At 46.5% G+C, this 13532-nt stretch overlaps 1 protein-coding gene across 1 annotated transcript in view; it reads left to right on the plus strand.

Moving 5' to 3' along the window:
• The window catches only part of SMIM14 (small integral membrane protein 14), a 445120-nt gene that overhangs the window by 83875 nt on the left and 347713 nt on the right, over nt 1-13532 (plus strand). The window contains exon 2 of the mRNA XM_086963966.1: nt 8567-8619. The gene's annotated coding sequence lies outside the window, so the exon portion shown is untranslated. The remainder of the gene's footprint in view (nt 1-8566; nt 8620-13532) is intronic.

Genomic DNA, 13532 nt, shown 5'->3' on the forward strand with positions numbered 1-13532 from the left:
CTCCCACATACCCAAGAGGAACCTTCGATCCGCCTACCTTTCCGAACCCCCACGCATCCACAAAGCTAGATCGGGTGGCAAATCCTTCTCCTACATCGCAGCTAAGACATGGAACAGGCTCCCGATCGACATCAGACGCACCCCCAGCCTCCACATCTTCAGGAAGACTCTCAAGACCTGGCTCTTCGACTGACCGGAGCTGCTTCCTTCCCCCACTACCACCTCCTTAGCGCCTTGAGTCCCTCACGGGTGAGTAGCACGCTTTAAAAACTCCCTGATTGATTTGACTGCTTGATAGCAGAAGAGGGGTGGTGCATGGATCAAAATCACAAACAGATCTTGCCGGAAATGACCGTTGTTTTTTTGAATTTTTTTTTGCATTGCGTTTATTTTTAAATTCTTTTATTATTTTTGCAAGGACAAACAAAAAAGAAGTCCACAAATCAAGGCATTAGTCTGACTTGTACAGTTTTATAATTTTCATCCCTATGATCTCTGTAGTTGATTCACTATACAATTCTCCAATCCCAAACAGATTTATTACCTTCTGTCCCTGTATCATGTTATTGTTAGAGCATCTGTGAGAAGAGGCCCAATCCATCTGCTACACGTCCTGCTTCCCCAACTTCTCCATCTGCACTTGGGGCCTGTTCTCTATCTGAGAATCCAAGTGTCCCAGAGCTTCCTATGGTGTATTGTTTCCCCCCTTTTCGAATTGAAATATGTAATCCACAGTCCCCAGATATTCTCTACTTCCATTGACAACTCTTTCTGCCCCAATAGGCGGATGTGAGACGGTGGCAGAGTCTCTCCTCCGCTTAGCCTTTCAAGCTACTGCGTTTGTGCCCGTGCATTCCCTACTTGTGGTGGGTAAAAGTGAATAGCCTGTCTTTTAAAAATACTCGTTTTTAAAAATAACATTTAATCACGAACAAAGTTTTAATATTTGCACTGATATCTGTGACACGCATTTCCACCACACTTATATTGACTCTGGGGTGATTTATACCTTATAGCCCTTTGTCCTGATTACAAGGAGGAGGGAAACGAAATATACTTACTAAAAGGAAGCCTGTGCTCGTCTTTTCTCCTGACCCGCCCTGGTCTGACGCGGTAACCAGTACCGTTGTGCGGAGGGCGGGCCAGGGAGAGCCAGTCACTTCCTGCTGGGACACTCCACGAGCGGTTAGCGCTCTAGTGCACCAATCTGGAGGGCCTATTTAGGCGGAGCCCTGATCTGTGCTAGCTGCGGATGTGAGGCGGTGGCAGAGTCTCTCCTCCGCTTAGCCTTTCAAGCTACTGCGTTTGTGCCCGTGCATTCCCTACTTGTGGTGGGTAAAAGTGAATAGCCTGTCTTTTAAAAATACTCGTTTTTAAAAATAACATTTAATTACGAACGAAGTTTTAATATTTGCACTGATATCTGTGACACGCATTTCCACCACACTTATATTGACTCTGGGGTGATTTATACCTTATAGCCCTTTGTCCTGATTACAAGGAGGAGGGAAACGAAATATACTTACTAAAAGGAAGCCTGTGCTCGTCTTTTCTCCTGACCCGCCCCGGTCTGACGCGGTAACCAGTACCGTTGTGCGGAGGGCGGGCCAGGGAGAGCCAGTCACTTCCTGCTGGGACACTCCACGAGCTGTTAGCGCTCTAGTGCACCAATCTGGAGGGCCTATTTAGGCGGAGCCCTGATCTGTGCTAGCTGCGGATGTGAGGCGGTGGCAGAGTCTCTCCTCCGCTTAGCCTTTCAAGCTACTGCGTTTGTGCCCTTGCATTCCCTACTTGTGGTGGGTAAAAGTGAATAGCCTGTCTTTTAAAAATACTCGTTTTTAAAAATAACATTTAATCACGAACGAAGTTTTAATATTTGCACTGATATCTGTGACACGCATTTCCACCACACTTATATTGACTCTGGGGTGATTTATACCTTATAGCCCTTTGTCCTGATTACAAGGAGGAGGGAAACGAAATATACTTACTAAAAGGAAGCCTGTGCTCGTCTTTTCTCCTGACCCGCCCCGGTCTGACGCGGTAACCAGTACCGTTGTGCGGAGGGCGGGCCAGGGAGAGCCAGTCACTTCCTGCTGGGACACTCCACGAGCGGTTAGCGCTCTAGTGCACCAATCTGGAGGGCCTATTTAGGCGGAGCCCTGATCTGTGCTAGCTGCGGATGTGAGGCGGTGGCAGAGTCTCTCCTCCGCTTAGCCTTTCAAGCTACTGCGTTTGTGCCCGTGCATTCCCTACTTGTGGTGGGTAAAAGTGAATAGCCTGTCTTTTAAAAATACTCGTTTTTAAAAATAACATTTAATCACGAACGAAGTTTTAATATTTGCACTGATATCTGTGACACGCATTTCCACCACACTTATATTGACTCTGGGGTGATTTATACCTTATAGCCCTTTGTCCTGATTACAAGGAGGAGGGAAACGAAATATACTTACTAAAAGGAAGCCTGTGCTCGTCTTTTCTCCTGACCCGCCCCGGTCTGACGCGGTAACCAGTACCGTTGTGCGGAGGGCGAGCCAGGGAGAGCCAGTCACTTCCTGCTGGGACACTCCACGAGCGGTTAGCGCTCTAGTGCACCAATCTGGAGGGCCTATTTAGGCGGAGCCCTGATCTGTGCTAGCTGCGGATGTGAGGCGGTGGCAGAGTCTCTCCTCCGCTTAGCCTTTCAAGCTACTGCGTTTGTGCCCGTGCATTCCCTACTTGTGGTGGGTAAAAGTGAATAGCCTGTCTTTTAAAAATACTCGTTTTTAAAAATAACATTTAATCACGAACGAAGTTTTAATATTTGCACTGATATCTGTGACACGCATTTCCACCACACTTATATTGACTCTGGGGTGATTTATACCTTATAGCCCTTTGTCCTGATTACAAGGAGGAGGGAAACGAAATATACTTACTAAAAGGAAGCCTGTGCTCGTCTTTTCTCCTGACCCGCCCCGGTCTGACGCGGTAACCAGTACCGTTGTGCGGAGGGCGGGCCAGGGAGAGCCAGTCACTTCCTGCTGGGACACTCCACGAGCGGTTAGCGCTCTAGTGCACCAATCTGGAGGGCCTATTTAGCCATCGCCCCCTGTGAGCGCGCAGCGATCGCGCGCAGCATCGCCGGGGCCACGCCGAAGACCAGCCAAAGAGCTGCCCGTCTGCGCCCGTCCGCGACAGGACGAGGCAGACAGAGGCGCGGAGGTCGCAAAGTATCCCACTATGCTTCCTGATATCGAAGGTACTAACCTCATCACGTATACACCCCAAACCCTCCGACTGTTGCAGCCCAGGGTGAGCTGTGATACACGGCTGCAATATAAACAGCTTGAGGGGAGTTTTTCTTGCCTCCAATGTCGTTTTCAGTCAGACTCGACTAAGGACTGCATTCAGGGCAAAGCTACTATCACCACAACTCCCCCGGAACTCAAATGCCTTCTTTTAAATGTGCGTTCCATGCCAAAACACCAACTACAGATTTGGGACCTTATTCACACAGAACAACCTGATCTCTGTTTTTTCACTGAGACCTGGATGAAACCCCACACAACACCTGCTGTTGTGCTGGGTGTTCCCTCAGGATACAGAATCATGCATGTGGATAGGCCCAATAAAACAGGGGGTGGATTGGCAATTATATGTAAGGACATGTTTAAGGCAACTATTTTAGATAAAATATGTAGTCCAATGATGGAAATAATGATTTTTAAAATCACACTAGGAAGTACATCCTGGAAAGGAGCCCTTTTGTACCGTCCGCCTATCTCCAACCCCGATTTTGCCCTGCTCCTTCTGGAAACACTTGCCCCCCACATGAAAGCAAAAGAGGATTTTATCCTCCTTGGGGATTTTAATATACACATGGATATTCCAGAATTGCCTGAAACCATGCACCTAACAACTGACTTATCGAATCTGGGGCTTAAAATAATTAACAACGGTACCACACACATAGGTGGCCACGCCCTTGATCTTATATTCTCTAACAGCACCAAAGTACGATGTCTGCCTGCAAAAAAGATCTCTTGGTCAGATCATTTTCTGGTGGAGTTTTATCTGGCTGGTCCGATTAAACGACCACAAAAAACCCTGCTCCCACCAATTCTTCGGCGAGAATGGCATAAAATCTCAGTGACCAATTTACACAAACATTGGGTGCAACCGATTGTTACGGATGCAGACACTGCTGAGTCTGCATTAGAGAAATTTAATGAGTCCCTAAAAACCGCTATCGATACCCTTGCTCCTCTCAAACCACACAAGCAATTCCCCCATACCAAACAGGAGAAATGGTATACAGCTGATCTCAGAAAGGAAAAGCAAAAATGCAGGCGTTTAGAAAAAACTTGGAGATCATCTAAAAATGAAGAGGCCAGGAAAGCCTTTCATGAGGCTCAGTCAGCATATTATAAAAAAATAAAACTAGCCAGGAAAGTTAATTTCTCCGTACAACTGGAAGAGGCTGGAAATTGTCCGCGCGAACTATTCAAAATTTTGCAAAATTTTATTAAACCTGTAGCCACTGAGAGTACTGAAGATGCTTCTCAACCACTCTGTGACGAAATTTCTGTATTCTTTGAAGAAAAAATTAATTTGATTTATGATAAAATTTTAACTTCTAAAACTGGGGTCTCTACATCCATTCCCCAAGCTAAATCCAGCATTCAGGCTACAAACTCCCTGTTTGCCATTCCTCCCGTCACAGATCAAAACCTGGCAACCCTTATTGGCCATATGAAAACAGGCTCCCCCAACGACCTCCTTCCGGCTAAAATGGTGGCCCCTCTAATTTCCATCTTAGGCCCCTCGATCCAGGCAGTTATTAACACCTCCCTGGCCAAAGGCCAAGTCCCCATGGAATGGAAGACTGCGGTAGTAAACCCAATTAGGAAGAAGGCGACCCTACCCTGGACGGATCTAACTAACCTCCGACCTATCTCTCTCCTGCCTTACATCGGCAAGTTAACAGAGAAGCACGTGAACACCCATTTTTCTAACTATATCGAGACAGCGGATGGCCTAGATCCCTCACAATCGGGTTTTAGGCCCAACCATAGCACCGAATCCGCCCTACTGGCTGTCACCAATAACATCAGGATGACGCTTGACAGTGGAGGGTCGATGATTCTGGTGCTATTGGACTTATCCGCTGCCTTCGACACGGTGTCTCACGATCTGCTTCTCTGCCGGCTGAGAGAGATAGGATTGGGAGGTATGGCCCTGTCCTGGATGGAGAGCTTTCTTTCCGGTCGTTCTCAGGAAGTCAGATTGGGCTCCCACAAATCCACCGCCAGGGAGCTCACCAGGGGTGTGCCACAGGGCTCATGCTTGAGCCCCACATTGTTTAATGTATACGTGGCCCCCCTGGCTGACTTAGTGAGATCGTTTGGGTTTATACCGGTGTCCTACGCCGATGACACCCAACTTCTGTTCCCCTTTAAGACCTTCTCCCCTGCTATACAAAGAACATTTGCAGAAGGAATGAGGGCAGTTTCCAAATGGATGGCCAACAACTGCTTACAGTGCAACGTGACCAAGACCGAGGTTGTACTTTATGGGGAAGCAGCAACATTATGGTCCAGTGATTGGTGGCCTGGTGAACTAGGACCCGCCCCCATCCCCAAGCAGACCATAAGAAATCTGGGAGTGTTATTTGATCAGTCACTGACTTTTAAAGATCATGTCAACCAGGTTGCTGGTACCTGTTTTGGGGTTATCTCTCTGTTGAGAAGGGTGTTTCCTTTTCTCCCAGATCACCACAGAAAGACCTTGGTCCAGGCTCTGGTCGTCAGCAGACTGGACTACTGTAATGGCCTTCTTTTGTCATCTAATGAAGGCCAATTTAACAAGCTACAGGTGGTCCAGAATACGGCCGCGAGGTTAGTCATGAATGCTCCACCTAGGACTCCCTCCCAGCCACTGTTGACGGAACTGCACTGGCTGCCAGTACGACTGCGGACCAAATTTAAAATCTTGTGCACAATTCACAAATGCCTGATGGGGATAGGCCCGAAATTTCTCAGCACAGTCTTCACACCCTATGTTCCGGGCCGCTCACTACGATCAAGCAATCTCCAACTCCTCAAGGTTCCCAAGATTAAAAAAGCCCGTCAAGGAGGTAGGGCTTTGGCCTATACTGGGCCTGTTCTGTGGAACACCCTCCCCCTCTCACTAAAGCTCAGTTCTGATCACTTATCTTTTCGAAAAACCCTGAAAACCTACCTCTTTTCTAGCATTTAATTTTATTCCCCCACTATCTATTGGTATTGTCCGGGTACAGTAGCAGGTTTCCCCTGGATGGCAAAGCGCAGAGATACCCCTTCGGGGGTCTATTCAGGCGCTATAGAAGCATATAAATAAATAAAAAAATAAAAAAAATAAAAAAAATATACTCGTCCAAACACCATTCACATGCTTTGTCTCGCATGTCTACCATCAAGCCAAAGATTTATTGAATTTATAAGGCATATTTGACAATTTCTGTGGATATTCTGGAAGAAAAATCATCTTGTTAAATATATTCTCACTGACAATTTGAATTTTTTATTTTTGTAAGTATGGGTAAGTGTTGATGGTAAAAAGTATATAAATGCAAAAGTTAACAAATTAAGAAAAAAGTGGTTCAAGCATTTGATTTTGGACTAGGGCTGGTGTCCATTCAAGCAGAGTAACTCTCTACCACACTATTAATATGAAAGCTAGTGTATTTCTTTCAAGATAAGTAAGTATTCATTCCTGAAATTTCTTTCATTACATTTTCGAGAAAATTGATGAATTTTTGATATTTGTCTGGAACTGCAAACGCAAAAAAATGCGCACGCAAGCTGTGATATGCTTATGCTGGAGAATGGTCTCCATGCTACAATGTATTAGGCTGTACTGATATTTTGTATTGGATAGAGATGTACAGATCACAACTGCTGTATTATAGCAAAAATAATGCTTTTATTAGTTCCAATTCAAGTGTTGTACGTGGAGAGGTGTAGATGCCCTAATATAGACTATGGGTTGAGAATGGCTGCCTTGAAAGTCCTGCGTTGGTTACAGGTTGCCAGAAGATCCATGTTCAAGCTGCTTTGTATCACCCACAAAGCAATGCATGGAATGGGACCGCTCTTCATCAGGAATAAAATCGCCAAACACATCCTGCATGGGAACCTCCGGCATAGAGTGGCACCTCGCCTCAAAATTCCAAGATACAAGAAAAAGATATGGGTGACACATCCTTCTCTGTTCAAGCAGTCAAAATATGGAACTCTTTAGCCCCCAACATAAGATCCACAGACAAAAACCTTATCGTTGGAGAACTACTCAAGAATTGGCTCTTCCCCACATAAACACCATACGCAAACAAATATACAGCATATCTCTCTGTATATAAGCATTTATTTGTACTATAGATATGTACCTGTCTATGTGTATTGCTTTGTATAAACGTAGAATAATTATGTTTAAAAAAAAATGTTTAAGTACAACACTTGAAAGTTTCCAAAGTTTATCGAATGCATCTTTAATTTACATATACTTACTTCCTTTAAGCATTTATATACCTTCCATGTACTTAGATCTATATATTTATTACTTTTCTTCCATAAAAAAACATATTCAATGCACTACTGTATTTCTTACCCTATACCTCTCTTAATATATCTTCTTCTTCAACTCTCTGACACATCTCAAACTTCTTTCTACCGCTCTTTCAAATGCACTACCCTATTTCTCACCTTATACCTCTATCAATATATCCTCTACATCCACTCTCTCATTCATCTGAAACCCCATACCACTACTATGATCCCCAAAACAGCCATTTCTAGAATCTCCCCTACTCTGTCCCTCCTTGCACCATCTGACACCTCTTTTACTATACCGATCCCCAAAACAAGCCTTTCTAAACTCTTCCCTCTGGCTCGCCTCTACCCCCACACCCCCCATCCTTTTTTACTCATCCCAAGCCTCCTACTACTGCTATGACCTCCGGGGAAAAACAAAATCTGAATTCTTCGCTCTTCTGTCCCTGCAGTCCCTGCACTATCCTTTTCAATCGAAATAACAGACTAACATGTCCACTTCGCAAATTCCATATTTCACCATACTAATTCGCCACTAATCCTTTATTGATTCCACCACATATCTATTTCATTCACCGTTGCATTAGTACCTTTAATCGTGTGTTTTTTTCTTGTTAAGTGTCCTGCAGTTTTTATTTTAAGGGTTTCACTCTATAAAGCTATTCATTCCTCAGTGCTTTTTTTGAAGTAATAAACATTTTCACTTGGTCATACAACACACTTATAAAATGAGTCGTGGCCCGCAAAACTTTTTGTGGGCCATTGTAAGCTAACGCGATTAAGGATTACCTATCATAGGAACAGATGAAAAACAGATTTATTGTTGTCTGACCGATACAAATATTGTTTCCTGTGTCTCATAATTGATATTTTGCAGTGTTATAAACTGTATTTTGTATGATGTTTATGTGATACTGTCGGTATACCTGTAGTACTGGTCCAAGTTCTCACAACCTTTTCATAATGTTAAAATTATTTTGTTTTTCCTTCAGCTTCCAGACCAACCAGTTACATTATCTTTCTCTTCCAACCTAAGACGGCTAAGGTAAAAAAGAAAAAAAAACTTTTTTTTTTTTTAAATAAATAGCACCGTTCCTTCCCTGGATATATGAGGGTATAATCTGCTTTTGTCAAACCGTTTACTGCAGCCTCAGTTTCTTCTAAACAATGTATTTCTAACAAAAAGCTGTTTGACTATCCGCATGTGCCTCAGATGTTTAGTTTCTATGTTATTTTGAGAGGGAGATAATCTTTTTTTTTCGTGCTACATGCACGAGTGATGCTCAACTTGGAAACGGACGAAGGCGTGCATGCAAGATCAGTTTGCAAAGTCAAAACATGAAAATAATGGCTTTCTTCTAGATCAGGCAAGAATGTGGGCAACCCCTGTGCCTTTTAATACGAAAGGAGACTCCGACAAGCAGTAACGTACAGCCAGGACCCGAGGCTGGCCGAACCTAAGGAAACAATAATTCTCTGAACATTATTAAACTCTGGGACTGCTGTATAGTAAAAAAAAAGCAAGCATTGGCAAAGCCAATCGGTCTCGCCTTTGGGACCCTATTTAGCCATGCAACAGTTGATGTTGTTGCACCAAGGATATTGTGCTGGATAACTAAACACGTATAAGGTCCCAAAGGCAAGACCTATTGGCTATGGCAATGCTTGTATATATTTAGGTTTAAATCTTTTTATTATTGGAAGACAGTGCAATGTGGTACAAAAAGTAGAGTGGGTACACCAGGCATGAGTGGTAACACTCAGCGGATGCAGGAAGTACAAGGCTACATTGGTAATAACAGCAATGTCCAACCCATCGGGGAAACGAAAGCACTGAACCAAGAACATATTAGAACCGAAATAAGCCAAGAAAACCTTCCCTCCGCCTTTAACCCAACCCCCCCTTCCAAACCCTTCCCTTCCCTCCCTCCCCTCACCCAGTCCAGAGCTCCTAACAGTGTCTCTACTGCTCATTTGCACAGCTTCTAGGCGTCCCATGCCTGAGTACCTAAGGGCCTGTAGCTATAGGCGCTGTCAGGCGTAACAATCTGAGATATTTGGGACACGTTAACTCCGTGAATTCAGTCAGCAGTATGGCCCTGAAAGGTTGCCAGAGTTCCTCAAATTGGTCCTCCTTCCCTGCTGCGGTGAGCGACAGCTTGTTTTTTGAGGAATCCATCTCGGATAATCTCTCAGGGGTGTAGTACCAATATAGAGATTTTTTAGTGAGTGTCTCGGTGAGTACCCCATGTGGTACGCTGAGTGCCTGGCCCTATATGCAATGCTCCCCCATACCTTATGACTCAGGGATCTACCCAGTTCCTTTTCCCACCGTACCCTGCCCGGATTGTAGATGTGCGTGGTTGGCGTCTGGATCAGTTTATAAAGGTCTGAAATGAGCTTGGAGTTGGAGGTGCGGGAGAAAAGCCAGCGTTCGTACGGGGTGAATTTCCTGTCGGCTGTTTCTCGGACTTGTGGCTGTAACGCCCAGTGACGCACCTGTAAATATCTTATACGTTCTGTGTCGGGGAGGTTAGATTCCTGCTTAAAGAGCTGGAAAGGGAGTACCCCATCCGAGCTGTATATATGATACAGGAAGCGACACCCTGCCGGTCTCCAGTGTGCAAAGACCCCTTTAGCTGTCCCGAGAGTGAAGTCAGGGTTGTCTACCAGGGGTGTGAGCGGAGAGGGGAACGTTGTTAAGCCATGGAGTATGTTAGTTGCATCCCAGATTTCTAGGGGAACCCGGGTTACAGAGGACACATATAGGTTGGCCGGTCTGTAAGCCAGCAGAAACGGTATCTCCTGCAGCGGGCGTCCCGCCACTGCCTGGTCCTGGAAGAGCCAGTGTTTGTCGGACTCCCATTTGCTCCATTCCACCAGGTAGCGCAATTGCGCCGCTTGATAGTATTTATACAGGTCAGGAACACCCAACCCCCCTTCCTCCGGAGCCAAAGTGGCGAGTGTTCTCTTCAGCCGGGGCTTCCGACCTTGCCATATAAATTGGGCCAGGTCCGATTGGGTTTGTCATATCCAGCCTGCTGGAGCCTAAGGGGTAGATACAGGAATCTGCGGCAGGATAGTCATCTTAACTGCCACAATGCGGCCCAGCCAGGATAGGGGAAGATGCCTCCACCGGTCTACCTCTCCTCGGATGCGTGTGCGCGGAGTAGCATAATTGGCTGTGACCACTGAGTTGGATTCCCAGGTAAAAGGTATGTCTGTAGCCCATTGAACGGGTAGGAGGGTCCGCAGATAATCACGGGTCGAGTCTGTAAGGGACAGGTCTAGCGCTATAGATTTGTCCGTGTTCATTTTAAATCCGGACACCATAGCAAACACCTCAAGCTCAGCAATGCATGCCGGCAGCGCCGTCCGTGGATGATCCAAGGGGAGTAGGACGTCATCCGCATAAAGGCTAATGGTGTGTAAATCACCGCCAAATTTGATGCCAAGAGCATCTTGCTGTTGCTGGATCCGATAAGCGAGGGGTTCCATATAGAGAGCGAAGAGGAGCGGTGACAGTGGGCACCCTTGTCTCGTCCCTCTCTCGATTGGTATTGTCCAAACAGGGCACATCATTTAGGTGCAAGCTGATTAAGATGTAATTTTAAAATATTTGTAAGACACAAGCCACAGAATAGTTATATCCACTTCCATGTGCAGGCTCCTCCTGGGCCCGAAGACTTTGTCACTGATGAGGGTGCAAGAACTCAGGCCACTTGAGCTAAGACAACAGCCACTCCCTTGCAGTGCAGCAAGAGGTGCACCGCTGAAACCAGTCATACCGAAGAGTGTAGCTGCCTGCGGAGCATGTGTGATGGAACCCCCAACCAAATGATCCACTATTTCACTGCTCCCCTCCCACCTGCTAAACAGGATCAGTCTGCGCTGTGCTGGATTGAGTGTCCAGGGATCTGAAATCCTTGTCTCACTGGAGACGCTATTTGTTTGCCTTTTCAGAGATCACTGTTCGGTGCATATCACCGATGGTAGGTGCCTTTTGCTGATGTTATTTCAAATATGCGATTAAACAAAAGTTGTTTAAAAATTAATAATAATAGCAGTGGGTAACCAGGCACAGATTGCAAATTAAACTGGTAGCGCCGTCGTGCATCAAGTAGCAACTAAAATATGCAACACTGGAGTGATTATTGAAAGTAATATAGTACTCCGAGGTGTGATTACAGCTACCGGCTCATTTAGCATCCTCACAGCTTAAAGTCAAGTGCAGAAGGTAGCAGGAGAGAATAATCCTCCGACATCAGTTCCAGTCTGTGCACAAGTAATGGTGTGCAGGCTCATTGCACAAGTAATGGTGTCCAGGGCAGGCTCAGAAGGCAGCTTTAAGACTGGTGCCTCGCCTCCAGGGCGACAAGACAAGGCAGGAATCAGGAGGATTCGCTCAGCAAGTATGAGCCTTGGCAGGAAACTGCCCGCGTCTGCCCCCTAGGGGAGAAAGTTGCAACAACACGAGCCAAAGCAATGACAGGCCAGCCGTGAAAGCCCTGCCCTAGCCAAAATTTGGCCCGCCCACAGAGGGTCGGAGGGGAGAAACTTCGGGGAACTCCAGGGCCGCCAACTGCAAACCTGACCAAAGCTGTCCAATGCAAGCAATACATTTGTAAATGATTATAGTGTGAGGGTATCCAGGCGCTCTCACAATTGCTCCCTCCGATAGGCGCCGTAACCAGACGTCTCAACACGTCCGGAGGCAGGAACCTTTAGGCCAACAGAGAGCAGCTGGGAGGCCAGGGAAACTGCCCCAGTGCATATAACCAGCGCGCGTCTCACTCCTGAAAGTAAAAATAAAAAAATGGCGCTGATAGCCGCGTGGCCATGGAAGTGACACGGCCCGTGCGAAAGTGAAAGGAAAATGAAGCTGATGAGGAGGGAGGGGCAATGGGAGGGGATTCACGCGCGCGCTGAAAGCCGGATGGCAGCTGTGCACGTTGCGCACGCTTGTGCGGGTAACAGCAAGCTGGTGGCCGGCAAAAGCCTGTGGGTAACACTTTTAAAAGCCAACTACTAAATGTCTTGCCAGAGCACAGCGCATGCGCTGGCTCACGCGAGACCTAAAAAAAAAAAAAAAGTACGCGGATAGCCGCCCAGCCGTGAAAGTGACACGGCCCATGCGTCGCGAAAGTGAAAGGAAAATGACGCTGACTAGGGGGGAGTGGGAGAAGGGAGGGGTAGGGTAGGGGATTCACGCTTGCGCTGAAAGCCAGATGGCAGCTGCGCACGTCGCGCACACTTGTGCGCATAACAGCAAGCTGGTGACCGACAAAAGCCTGTGGGTAGCACTTTTAAAACCCAGCTACTCAATGTCTTGCCAGAGCACAGCGAATGTGCTGGCTCAGGCGAGACCTAAAAAACCCACTAGTGTTACTGAAACTTGCAGTCGTGCATGTGCGACTTGGTCATCGATGACAAAGAAGCCTCGCCTCAGATATGCATCGACACTTGACAAGTGTCTAGAAATATCATAATGTGCTCACAATGTGCAAGCCGCTATTCAACAAACCCAACTGCATCCTTCCTCAGGCCCCCTCCACCCTTTCTCTTTCCCACAAGGAAAGAAAGCGAGCGCGAGGTGAACACTATTCTGTGGTTCTACCAAAACGAAGACAAAGTTCCAGGAAGGAAAAAGTCCGTAACGTAGAGGTTGGGTATGAGAATAAAGGAAGCAAAATGAGGCAAAACACCGATCAGCGTCTCCTGCCACAGGTTCCTTGATCCGTGAGGAGTTTTTCTCAATGCCTGGTTGAGGGAAGATGTTAAGAAGAGACCGTTCACTCTCCCCGCAGCTCTTTTAATGTCTCGCCCTCCGTCAGTGGCGCCTTCCAATGACGTCAGTCTATTCTCACGAGAGTGACTCGACCACCGGTCACCTTCAAATTGCTGTCTGTGAAGCAACTAGTGGCGACCCTCTGGTACGTGCAGGGCGCACCAGGCTTA

The sequence above is a fragment of the Lissotriton vulgaris genome, chromosome 3_2 (assembly GCF_964263255.1).
Source record: "Lissotriton vulgaris chromosome 3_2, aLisVul1.2, whole genome shotgun sequence".
NCBI classification, from domain to species: Eukaryota; Metazoa; Chordata; class Amphibia; order Caudata; family Salamandridae; genus Lissotriton; species Lissotriton vulgaris.